Genomic DNA, 13,842 nt, shown 5'->3' with positions numbered 1-13,842 from the left:
GTTTCTATGTATCTATGTAGTTGATATTGAAGCTTGTGGAAATGAAGGATTAGTTTAGTTTATTGTCACGTTCACTGGTATAGTGAAAAGCTTTACCAGAAGGTGCGGTACAGCATTACCTGGTCAGGTGACACGTCGATCTGTGGGGAATGCCAGCGTCTGCATCTTGGGATGACCTACTGAACTGCAACATGGATTTACCAAAATATTACTTGGACCCAAGGGTTAAATAACAATCACACAAATAAAGAGTGTATTTTTTGAATTTAGAAAACATATTGATGATTTGATTGAAGTTTTAAATACCTTCAGGGGAACTGATAGAAACAATGTCTACGGATTGTGGAGGAGTTAACAAGGAACAGTCAAAGAACATGAACCAGACTCTTCAGGTGTGAAGATCAGAAACACTTCAGCAAAGAGTAGAAATTCAATCATCATAGCACTGAGCAGAGCTTCATCACTTACTTACTTGCTGTGACACAATTGTTCATTTGAAACCTGAGTTTGAGAGATTTGGTTAACCAAAATTATTCACAACATAGCAAGAAGGAAGGGGGGTGGGGGGGTGGGTGACATTTTCTGATTACTCTCAGCCCCGACAGGAACATCCAGGTCAGGCTGCAGAAAGTACCCGCTATCTTGTCCAACACGTGCAACCAAAATCTGCCTCTTATTTGAACAAGGCATGAGAAGGAACAACGTCTCCTATTTTGCTTGGGCAGCTTACACCCCAGCAGTATGAATATCGAATATCTCTGACTTCAAATAACCCTTGCTGTCCCTCTCGCTCCACCCCTCCCCACCTTAGTTCTCCGACCAGTCTGACTGTCCTCCTGATTACATTTTATCTTTGCCTCGTGGTCACAGCCCCAGCTAAAGGGCCTGTCCCACTTTCACGACCTAATTCACGACCTCTGCTGAGTTTGCCCTTAACTCATACTCGCATCATGGTCGTCATGAGGTCGTAGGAGGTCGTAGGAGAATGTAGGTAGGTCGTAGCAGGCCGCGATGCCAGTCGTAGGTACTCGTGGCATCAAGTAGGTCGGGGCGTTTTTTTAACATGATGAAAAATGGCCACGAGTAAAAAAGGTCGTGAATTAGGTCGTGAAAGTGGGACAGGCCCTTAACAATGTTCTATTCTACATTTTCCTTTACCTTCGTCATCTTTTATCCCTCATTTTCACACCTTACTCTTCTGTGTCTCCCTCTCCCCATGACTCTCAGTCTGAAGGTCTCTTTCCTGAAATATCACTCATTCCTTCTATCCAGATATGCTGCCTGTCCCACTGATTTACTCCAGCATTTTGTGTCCAAACAGCACCTGCAGTTCCCTCCTGCACAAGAGACGGTCGCTAGCGGGTGTGGATGTAGAAGCCTCTGCTTCCAAAACATTAGAAGGGGTGGGAAGAGTACCTTTAACTCTGTCTGCAGTTTGTCAAATGAGTTGGTGAAGCATAAATATTGTCAGGAACAAAAATGAATCAAGCTTCAAGTAACACGATTTCTTGAAGGAGTCACTGAGGTGTTTTTCAAACACCAGGAAATTAAACAGCACCGGCATCTGGTATTTGGCTTGGTCGGCAGGGATTACTAGTAGTAAAGTACTGTTTATGACTCCCCATCTCACTGTATAGTTCACATGAAAGAAAAGTTCTGTAAAAATATGATTCTTGATTGATGTATATAGTGTGCAATAAATTCCTCACGTACAATATTGCCAAAGTAATCAGAAAAAAAGCTGACTATGGATTATTGGAAGGAATGTTGGACAAGGAACAAACTTTATAATAAAACAATTGTATTTTAACAGTGGCGCTCACATTAGCAAAAGATTAAAACCTCCTATGCTTGCCAAACGTAATCCAAGCCAGGTCATTGAAAGCCAAAGAGCAAATTGACCCATCTGTCCAATGAAATTGGAGACAGCAATGATGTAGGGAATCCTGAGCGCACGACTAAATCTTGGAAAGCTAAAGGTTCCACCAGACTACAATCCTCACCACCAACCGGGCCGGGAGAATCGAGAGCACGGGTTCAAGATGAGAGGGGAAATATTTAATTGGAACCTGAGAGGTATTTCTGTCCACACAGAGGGTGGTGGGTATATGGTACAAGCTGCCAGAGAAGGTAAACGAGGCAGGTATTAAAACAGCATTGAAACAACACCCCCACATATATATGAGACCAAGCGCAGGCTCGGCGATCATTTCACTGAACACCTCCACTCAGTCCACCTTGCCCTACGTGATCTGCCGGGTGTTCAACTCTATAACTCCCCCTCCCATTCCCACACTGACCTTTCTGTCCTGGGCCTCTTCCAGGGTCAGAGTGAGGCCAAATGCAAATTGGAGCAAACAGCATCTCACATTTCGCTTGGGCTGCTTACACCCCAGCGGTATGAACATTGACTTCTCTAACTTCAAGTAACCCTTGCTTTCCCTCTCTCTCCATCCCTCCCCCACCCTAGTTCTCCAACTAGTTTCACTGGCCTTGATTAATTTTACTGATTGTTTGCCCCCTTGTCACCTTCCCCTCAGCTAACAATGAACCGTTCTACATTTACTTATTATCGTCTACTTTGATCTGTCATTTATACTTCTTACACCTCCCTATCTCTGGACTCCCTCTCCCCTGAGTCTGAAGAAGGGTCTCGACCTGAAATATCACCCATTCCTTCTCTCCAGAGATGCTGCCTCTCCCGCTGTGTTACTCCAGCATTTTGTGTCTCATGGATATGAAAGGTTTAGATGGACATGAATAAGTTGGGCTGAAGCGCTTGTTTCTGTATTTTATGATTCTATGACACTGATGACTACTTTATCCTTTATCCTAATGACTATTTAGCCCTTCATCCTACTAAATAGCAACCACCACCAGCTCCAGGTACATATCCAGGCACCCAGTGACCATAACAATGTTAATCATAGCCATGCGATGATTCTGTTCCTCTGAAGGATCTTGTGACATTATTCTGCAAGATGTCTATACAATTTTATTTAGCGAATGCAAAGTCCTTTAGCCAAGCAGTTGCCTCTTGATCTGCTGTATGAAGGGTGACAAGTCCTCCTTTGAGTCTTTGTTGAGGGCATGCTTCAATGATGTGTTGCATTGTTTGCTGCTCTCCACAAGCACACCATGGGGTTGGACTGCTGCCCCATTTGTGAAGGCTGGCCAAGCAGGGGCCATGTCCAGTCCTGAATCTATTCAGCGTCGTCCACTGCTTCCTTGGGAGATTGGTGCCAGGGACCGGTAGGGTGGGGTCTGACACCAGATGTTTATTTGGGACGTCCTTGGACTCCCATTCCCTTTTCCAAGCTGATTGGATGGTGAAATCAGCTGGTGGTGGGTTCTTCCAAATTGGTCGTCTAGATGGAAGTCGAGCAGTGGGTGGGTTGAAGATGTCCATGTGAATTGGCAGGTGAGGGGAGTTTTTGGTCTTTTGGAGCATCCTTTGAGTGAGGACTACTCGCCGGATGTGTGGAGGGGCTATGTTGGATAGGACAGGGAGCCAGGGGAGTGGTGTTGAGCGGATTGTTCCTGTGATGATCCTCATTGTTGAGTTCAATTGGGTATCCACATGGTGTGTGTGGGATGACCTGGACCAAACAGGGGCACAATATTCGGCTGAAGAAAATGCAAGGGCTAGTGCTGAAATGCGCAGTGTGGGGGCTGCTGCCCCCCACTTTGAGCCAGCAAGCTATACAATTATGATGTGGTTTGGAAAAGTCAATGTTTTCAGTGTAGGAAGAAACTGCAGATGCTGATTTACACTGAAGATAGACACAAAATGCTGGAGTAACTCAATGGGACAGGCAGCATCTCTGGAGAGAAGAAATGGGTGATGTTTTGGGTTGAGATTGTCTTCAGAAGTTCACTGAGAGTCAGGGGAAAGGGAAACGAGAGATATAGACAGAGATATAGATAGATCTTTCATTCATTTGTTCTATATCTCTAAATCATTGTCTATATCGCTTAACTCTCTGTCTGAAAAAAGGTCTCAACCCAAAACATCACCCATTCCTTCTCTCCAGAGATGCTGTCTGTCTTGCTGAGTTACTCCAGCATTTTCTGCATATCTTAGATGTTTTCAGTTGTGGGCGAGGTTGCATCTGGGATCCTAAATTTAAAAAATTCAAAATTAATAATTCCAGTCAAAAATTCAGGAACAACTTCCATACCTGAAATCTTATGAGAGCGGCTGTGCATGTAAGGGGAAGCTGGATAGGAACACAAGGGAGAAACAAGGATGTATATGGCAATTGGATGAACTGTGTGTGGAGTATAAATACCACACAGGCCCGTTGGACCCAATGACTGTTTCTATGCTCCAAATCCCATGCGATTCCTTGAGGACTGGAGATTGATTGGAATTAGGTCTGCTCATTCATTGAGGTCTTCCAGTCAATGATCCAATGTCTACCTGGACCTAAACAGTGTCCTTGGAAGCAGAAAGAGTCTGAAGGAATGTTTGCAACAACAGTGTCCCCTCTGGAGGCAAGAAGCTGGTGGAGTTCTTCTTTCTTTGGGTTTTAGGGGAGTCTGATAATAACACGTTAGGGCTTGTATAGATGGTTAAATAAAATTGACAAGAAATGAAGAAAGAAAAGAATGCAGCATAGTTGGTTATCCCCTTAAGTTCTGTTGACTTACAAACCTGAGAAATATTGGAATAATTTCAGACAGGACAATGATTTGCATTAAATGCCAGGACTTGGAAAAGCTCATGGCCATTGGATAGGTTTTCCAATCAGAGGGATGACATTCCTTCTGGGGTTCCCCGAGTTGTGATTATGGGGGATCCCAGTAAGAACAGAAGTCTTCACTTCAGCTCACTGAAGATAGCTCAATGCCCTTCCGATGTCAGGAGAACCCCCATGGTCATAATTCCCAAATCTCCTGTTGATTTCAATTTCTGAGGTCTGAGGTCCCCACCTGCTTTATAAGGGCATCAATAATACCAGTGCCCAAGAATAGCAAGGTGATGTACCTCAATGATTATCGACCAGCGGCACTAACGTCTGTGGTGATGAAGTGCTTTGAGAGGTTGATCATGGCACATATCAACCCCTACCTCGACAAGAACCTGGACCCACTGCAGTTCGCTTACCGTCACAACAGATCAACGGTGGATGCAATATCACTGGCTCTCCACTCCGCTCTGGACCACTTGGACAACAAAAACTCATATGTCAGGCATTGACTACAGCTCAGCATTTAATACCATCATCCCCTCCAAGCTGGTTACCAAGCTCTTAGATCTGGGTCTCTGCGCATCCCTCTGCAATTGAATCCTCGACTTCCTCATTCACAGACCACAGTCTGCCTGTATTGGTGGAAATGTGTCATCCTCGATAACAATCAGCATGGGAGCACCACAAGGCTGCGTGCTCAGCCCCCTGCTGTACTCACTCTATACTCATGACTGCGTAGCCGGACATGGTGCAAACTCCATCATCAAGTTCGCCGACGACACCACTGTTGTGGGACGTATCACTGATGGGGATGAGTCAGAATATAGAAGTGACCAAATGGTGCCTGGCTCTCAACACCAGCAAAACCAAGGAACTGATTGTGGACTTTGGAAGGGGTAGGATAGGGACCCACAATCCCGTTTATATCAACGAGTCGATGGTGGAAAGGGTGCATATTTCCAAAGATCTCTCCTGGTCCCAGCACACTGATGCAATTATAAAGAAAGCACATTATAATTGCCTCTACTTCCTGAGAAGATTACGGAGAGTCTGTATGTCAAGGAGGACTCTCTCGAACTTCTACAGGTGCACAGTAGAGAGCATGCTGTAGTGTGTTGCATCGTGGCTTGGTTTGGCAACTTGAGCGTCCAGGAGCGGTAAAGGCTGCAAAAAGTTGTAAGCACTGCCCAGTCCATCATCGGCTATGACCTCCCTACCATCGAGGGGATCTATCACAGTCGCTGCCGTAAAAAGGCTGCCAACATCATCAAGGACCCACATCATCCTGGCCACACACTCATCTCTCTGCTGCCATCATGTAGAAGGTACAGGAGCCTGAAATCTGCAACATCTAGGTTCAGGAACAGCTTCTTCCCCACAGCCATCCAATTATTAAACACAACTTCAAACAAACTCTGAACTATAACAGCCTATTGCACTTTATCTGTCTATTTATGTGTATATATATGGTCTATGGTATATAGACACACTGATCTGTTCTGTATTTATGCTTACATCACGTCATCTGTTGTGCTGCAGCAAGCAAGAATTTCATTGTCCTATCTGGGACACATGACAATAAACTATATTGACTTGACTTGACTTGACTTGACTGTTTTAGCAACCAGAACGAAAGGCTTGAGTGACAACAATGGTGGGGAAGGAGTGAGAGCCAATTTCTTCCCTGTTTTGGAGACAACACCAATGTGGGTCAGTTGGTGAAGAGTAGGAACAGCACTGCCTTTGTGTGTGTTGTTTTTACAATCATCCCTTAACAACAGAACATGATGTCCCATCTCCTGCACTGCCCGGGTATGTTTTGATATCTAATTATGTCTCCGTACTGGAGTTGGGCGTTTCAATGCCAGCGTGTGGAGATGGGGGCTCCGCCAGAGCCCAGCCTGTGAATGCAGAGCAGAACAACAGACGGCCAACCATGTCATCTCTGGGTGTCCGCTCTACCACCCACCAAATGGAGCTGTGTCAGGGCCTGGCAGACATTGACGCCAACACAGACAACAACTTGGCTGCTCAACACCTGGCTTGAGATCTAACTATTCCTTTGGTTTATTTATGTTTCTTTCGCAAGAAGGTCTGTGCACAATGTCACGTTTATGCTATGCAGTCTTTCTTCTTTCAGAGAAATGACATGATGTACATATAATTAATGCTTATGTGTGTTGTGATGCTGTGTGCTTGTGATGCTGCTGCCAGCAAGATTCTCATTGCACCTGTACTTCACCACATGCAGATACATCTCCACTTCACCCTTTAAGCGACTCGTGTCATTTTCAAGCCTGTGCATTTATTTTCATTCTGTTTTTTTCTTCCAGAGTTTGGGTGAAGTTGATGACATGTGAGAAGTCTGAAGAAGGGTACCGACCTGAAACGTACTTACTCCTTTTCCCCTGGGATGTTGCTTGACCCGCTGAGTTACTCTAGCATTTTGTGTCTATGGTATAAACCAGCTTCTGCAGTTCCTTCCTGCACATGTCGTCTGCCCCAATGTGAAACCTCCTCAAGGTATACGTTGAGGTTGTTAGGGGTTATGGGGACAAGGCAGGAAAATGGGTTGGAGAGGGAAATAGATCAGCAATTATTGAATGGCGGAGTAGACTTGATGGGCCAAATGGCCTATTTCTGCTGCTAGAATGTATGTACCTACTATGAAGAAGTTCTCCTCTTGTATCCGACAGGAGTTTGCTGCACCTTCTCCCACTGCTCCCTCTGCATGTCGCCGCTGATTTGTTTTGGTCTTAACTTACCTCCAATTCCTCTCTCCCCCTATATATATCAGAAGAAGAGTTCTAACCCAAAATGTTTCATTTTCTATTCATTTTCTCCAGAGATCCTGCCTGACTCCCTATTCGTTTTCTCCACAGATGCTGCCTGACCTGCTGAATTACTCCAGCATTTAGTGAATATCTCAGAGCAAAATGGACTGGTGGGATTGAAGGTACTGGGAAGTTGGTGCATATTTAATGAGGTAGAGGTGTGTTGTTGGCGGGAGAGAGGACACTACCCTATTGTGAAAGTTAGGTCAGGTGAGATTCACGGATACATTGAAATGGTTACCAAAAGAGGTTGAGTATGTGGGATAAGGAAGGCGGTGGTTGGATGATTTGGGGAGAAGGAAGATAAGGGCTGTTGGGGTACTGAATTGATTTCAGGGCGATTGCAGCAGGATGAGGGACAAGAATATGGTGTGAATATGGCTTGACCAGATTGGGTAGGAGCAGAGTTGCGGGACTTCAGGGATGTGCTATCACACTGGCTTATAAATAGGCAGTAGGTTCAATCATACTGAAACACACGCTGATTGATTCTTGATTAGTGCGGGTGTCAGAGGTTATGGGGAGAAGGGGGTTAAGAGGGAAAGATAGATCAGCCATGATTGAATGGCGGAGTAGACTTGATGGGCCGAATGGACTAATTCTGCTGCCATCGCTTATGAACTCCCCACCTATACCAAATATATCCACACGCACAAAACACACAGTCAGAAAAACTCCAGAACGTTGCACTGATCAAAAAACAATCTTAACATTCACACCCAAAAAAAGACCAGCACATTTTTGTAAACAGTGTGATAAGTTTTTTATTGCATTTTATAATGCCATTGTCAATAATTAGTACTGAATACATGCAACTAAAACTACTGTACATTTGTTTAATGTCTGCTGCTCAGACGGGGAAGGTGGGGTTACAAAGATGCCACGGATGTTTGGAGAGCTGAAGGGACGGCGGTGCCTGTCTGTCGGCGAGGCCGCTCACGGCCCCTGCGCTCACAGACTACAATGCAATTTTACAAATACCATCGGCAGCAAGATTTAGGAATAGTGGAAAGGGAGGAAAGAGCCGAGCATGGTTGTCAGTCTCTGCGGGATCTCCCTCCGCCGCCTGACCCTGCTATCGGATAAGATCAGGACAAATAAATATACAAAGAAACCGGTTTCAATCGAGCAGTTGGTCCCTTGATCTCAAGTTGTTACAACCGCGTTGCGCTGTGATTTCTGTGGTGAAAAATGGGCTGCGTTAGAGCGCACAGGCGGGGCAGTCTTGCCATGTTTAAACATGTTTCCCATGTTGTTACCTTGTTTACCACCGTTACCATGTTTATACAATGTTTACCACGGTCACCATGTCTTCCTATGCTTTTACCATGTTGACTACGTTTCCCATGTTGTTACCATGTTTATAGCATGTTTTAACCATGGTTTGTGCGGTGAGAAACTCTACACAAGCTGTTCACCAGTGCCCCCCCCCCCCCCCCCCCCCCTCGCCACGGGGCTGAGCCCACCCGAGTGGGTAACTTAAAACAACCTCAAACAGTGTTCGGCTCTCGCTCGCTGACAGCTCCAGTTCTGGGTGAACACTGTTGGTTCAGACTACCCGCGCCCGCCTGTGCAAGATCATGTTGAACACAAACCTTTGTCTCGTTCACTTCACTCATCTTTCACCCATCGACCCTCTCCGTTGCTACAAACACCACTGTGAGAACATTTTAAACCAGTCCCCAGATACATGGTCCGCTTGCCAGCACCGCGCTGGGACCTCGCCGGCGACAGGCAGCTCTGTGGTAAAGTGGCCGGAGAGTGTGATAAACTTCACGCAAATAAAGTCTTTGCTATTTTAGATGTGGATTCTTGGGGCGAATCACACCACACATCCACCTCAACCCAGCCCGGCGGACACAGAGGCTTTAATGTCCGCGGTGCTGAGCTTCCATCGTCCCTCCATCTAATACCAGCGGCTGCGTGATCCCTCCCGGCCACTCTCGGTTGTTTCCCCTCTCCCTGGATCACCCAGACTCGCAGCTACAAGATCAGCTCACCCATCCCGCGGCACGGACTCGGTCTGACCCTCCCCGGGACGATTGAACAAGAGCCAAGCCGGACCAGGGGAGGGTTGTCTGGCAGATGCTCACTGCGACTGTAGCGGTCCCCTGGGAAGTGGCACGTCTACTACCCTGGTTACAGAGCGCCTGGACTAACCGTGGCGGCGCCGTCAAAGGACGAGAACCTCGCATTTCACCCCGCACAGTAACATGAATAGATGTTCCTGGCGAGGGCACACACGGTCCATACAGTCAACCCACGCCCATCCCACCTCTCCCCTCTCCCACCCCATCCCTCCCCTCTCCCACTCCATCTCTCCCCTCGCCTGGGCTCCGCCACTCTGGGGATTAGCGGCGAGCAAGTTGATGTTGGCAGTAGCCGCTCGCCTGGGTCAACTAGGGACCGCTAGAAGCGGCGTGTGAACGCGGTTGGGTGTAGACCCCATCAAAACACAGTCCACGCAGTGTTGGGTCCCAACGCATTTAAACACGAACCTGACTGGCTGCATTCATGAAACTTTCAATTAAAAACGTTCAACTCTTATTTTTTCTTTGGAAACATTTCTGATGCCTTAAATGAACGACCAACAAGACAACGTACAGATTGTGTTCCTTGAATCTAATGTCAATGAGCGCGGAGTGAAGATCTCTATTATTTAATTTTTGGTCCTATTTACCATTTAAAAAAAGGTTTCTCCTTGAGGTAAAACACACGATGAATACAGGAATAAATCGAGAAAAATAATTAAAAATCTTCGCATCCGAGAGATTTAACACAACACGCTGATTAGGGAAGTATCAAAATTATTCTAAGATAAATATACAAACATTACCTAAACCACTTATCTTTAAACCTACGTGACCACCCACCCACCCTTCCGAAAGTTGATAACATCGCCTCAAATGCCATATGGAATAACAAGGCAATCAAAATAATAGTTTAAACTACCCGCTACGTAAGCTGCCGCGAGGTCCGGCAGGAAAGAAAGCACGTCGAGAGCAGAACAAGCGGAAAATCAAACCCAGAACTTGAAGCCGTACGATATCTAAACAGGGGAGGTAGAGCAACTGACAGAATATACACCAGTACATAACATATCGCCAAAACCGAGCCTGCTCTTAACGTCCGTTCTGACTGGGTAACGAATATTAATATTGTGCACTTTCAATTTGTTTGCGTTTTTACAAATGTGTCTTAAAGTTTTATTTATTGAGGTCTCCAGATTCTTCCTTGGAAATAGGGAAGAACAATAACATTAAGAGTTTATTTCATCTCACGCCCTCCCACCCCATCCCTGAACGATCCACATGTGTTGTGTGGTCTGAGCTTCAAGCATTTATTAAACCAGGCGGCTTCCTGCCCAATGCTGTCCAACCACCGCCTACTTCTGGGCATCTGCCATCTCCAGGGACACAAAGCTTGCAAACTGCCCACACCTGGTGCCACCTCCATCTGTTAACACCTAGTGCCACTTCCACATGCCAACACCGCACCCACCTCCACCTGCCCACACCTGGTGCCACCTCCACCTGCCCACACCTAGTGCCACTACCACATGCCAACACCGCACCCACCTCCGCTTGCCCACAACTGCCCACACATAGTGCAATCTCCACCTGCCTGGTGCCACCACACCCATCTCTGCTTGCCACACCTGGTGCCACCGCATCCACCTCCAACTGCCCACACCTGGTGCCACTGTACCCACCTTGACCTGCCCAGGAACCCTAGTGCCAGACATCAGGTCTGGGTGAGAGTTTTGTCTGTTATCTCTTTCTGAATTGCCAAACGTAATTGAAAAGGATAATATACAAATTACTGATTACAGATTTGAATGAGCAAAACTAAGGGGTGCTGGAGTTCTAGAAGTGGTCGGAGTGCAGGATTATATGCAGCCCACTGCAGTGTCTCAACAAACAGTCCTCGGACAAACACAACTCGGGGCAGATAATGTGTAAACCTTCCCCCACTCATTGTATCCTCACACAATGCAATGTTAATCCACACCACACTGTCCCATGTCCCAGGTTGTGCATCGTGCAAGTCTCCCATCACAATGTACCATTAAACACTCCCAGGGTATGTGCAAGATAGGTAGATAGATACAGGGTACAGCCAACTCCTTCAGACAAAAGACTCACTAGGGAACTGACTCAAATTCCCAAGGACCTTCATAGAAACATAGAAAATAGGTGCAGGAGGAGGCCATTCGGCCCTTCGAGCCAGCACCACCATTCATTGTGATCATGGCTGATCATCCCCTTCACTTGGGATCTGTTTAATTGATAGTCCTGACTTGGTCTATCCTGGCAGACTTCAATGTGACAGCATTGAGTCGATATTAATAAATGCTTGAAGCTAAAGGAAAGAGATAAAAAGAACCTGGTGGAATAATCGAGCCCCGTCCTGTAGTGAGTAAAGTTCCCCGTCCAGTTCAGAAGCAGTTCCAGCTTAGAGTTGGTTTGCTGCTGAAACAGAGTGGTGCCAATCAAACACCATTACACTCAACTTCATCTTGTACAGATTCTGCTCATAAAATGCAAAAGAACATGTATCACAAGTCCTGCTACTGTAGGAAGTCAAAATTAATTTAAATAAGCATAGTATAAACAGAAACACATAACACAACTCCCCCCCTCCCCCCACCCCCCCCTGTTACATTGGTAAAATAATAATACTAGCAAGTGCAACCTGCTCTTTTGTACAACTTTCACTAAATGGTTTTATTTGCTGAGGTACATGTTAGGAGTAATACAATAGACAATTTGGTCTATTATGCACGTCAAGGGACAGACTATTCTAATAAATGTGGGAGAAAGACGTAGGCATTGGGCATCAGATGCCGTTCCTGTGCTGAAGTCAGCGGAAGCCACAGCTGTCTGACAGAATGGTTTCTCTTACACAGACAGAGGGAACCGGCTCCTGATGTGGGCAGCTCTGTTCCTTCGTTACTTCAGTTCACCGGTTGCTACTCCCTTCCCATGGGAACCATCACCCTCAGCACTCCCTCCCTCCCCCCCCCCACATCGCTGCTCAATCGTTCAAATAACTATCGAACAATCAGCCCATTTCAATATTCCTCCTGCATGGCCAATAGGGAAAAGAGGCAGGCTCATCATTCGGAGGTGAACTAAGATAACACAAGTAGATGGAAGGGGCAGCAAAGGATTTAGGTCCAGTGAACAGAATGAGACAGAAGACTGGTCCTGAGCCTCAGTTGCACTAAACCGTTCTACTCTCACTATTTTTTGGGAAATTCACATGTTAAAGCTAATATTCTTGACCAGTCAAGATCAAAAAATCTTTAGTAACACATGGAGCATCGTGATGCTGCAGAGAATTCCTGATCCACGAGGATTCCGTGTATTTGGTGCTTTCAAAACATTCGTTTGCTTCTTAATAAAACTCTGTTGGTTCTTTGGGTTTTTGGTCAGAAATCCTAAGTATTTCTGAGCTCTGGGTTCTTATTTGAACAAATAATAAAAGAGGTTTTTTCGTATTAAGTCCTATTTCTAACTGCAACTAAAGCGGATGTCCTGATTTCTAGCCACAGCTTACAGGGAGGTAGTACAGTCTGCAGTGGTTCTCTCAGAGAATGGTCGAGGAGGGCTGGAGGGCTCGGCCTAGTTCAGAGGCTGATCTGATGATAAATAATCGTCTTGCACAGAGAAGGGAATGGTGGAGGGTGCGCTCAGAATTTTACAAGATTTCAGGAGAGAATGTACCTGTCGCTGAATCAGTGTAGTGACAGCGATGATTGTGAACTTACTCAAAGAATAGGGGGTGATTCACAACAGACGTCTATTGGTGCGGACATGGAAACATTTAAAAGCGGAACTACTTCAAAAGAGAAATTGTAGAAACAGAAGGGGGAATGAATGACCCAAGTTATGGGAGTTGGGCAAGCAGCCACCAAGGAGTTAGCATGAATGTGCTAACCGAATGCTGAGCACACATACAGTTGGTTTGTGTGACACTAGAATGACAAAACAAAGTAGCAAGCCCAATGAAGATACAACACAATAGATTTTTAATCTGTCACTTTGCGCTACTGATAGGCCAGCCTTTAAAGAAAGGTGTTCAAAAGGGAACTGCAGATGCTGGAATATCGAAGGTACACAAAATTGCTGGAGGAACTCAGCGGGTGCAGCAGCATCTATGGAGCGAAGGAAATAGGCGACGTTTCGGGCCGAAACCCTTCTTCAGACTCAATTTAATTTAAAGAAAGGTCCTCATTTTGCACCTGAATCAAAAGAGTGGTAGCGGTGTGGAATGAGCTTCCAGTGGAAGTGGTGGAGGCAGGTTCGTTC

General features: G+C 45.9%; 1 long non-coding RNA gene across 3 annotated transcripts; it reads right to left on the bottom strand.

The window, feature by feature from the left end:
- Positions 1-10,197: 10,197 nt before the first annotated feature.
- LOC116986693 lies at positions 10,198-12,245 on the bottom strand. Of its 3 annotated transcripts, none has more exons than XR_004415549.1 (2): positions 11,021-12,245; positions 10,198-10,978 (listed from the first exon to the last, which is right to left on the bottom strand). It is a non-coding gene; the product is annotated as an uncharacterized LOC116986693 (long non-coding RNA). The 3 variants fall into 3 exon arrangements; XR_004415551.1 differs by having other exon boundaries at positions 10,198-10,958; XR_004415550.1 differs by having other exon boundaries at positions 11,030-12,245.
- Between the last annotated feature and the right edge of the window lie 1,597 nt (positions 12,246-13,842).

The sequence above is a fragment of the Amblyraja radiata genome, chromosome 24 (assembly GCF_010909765.2).
Source record: "Amblyraja radiata isolate CabotCenter1 chromosome 24, sAmbRad1.1.pri, whole genome shotgun sequence".
NCBI classification, from domain to species: Eukaryota; Metazoa; Chordata; class Chondrichthyes; order Rajiformes; family Rajidae; genus Amblyraja; species Amblyraja radiata.
The sequence above is the reverse complement of the archived record's forward strand: the minus strand, read 5'-3'. Positions and strand labels throughout refer to the sequence as shown.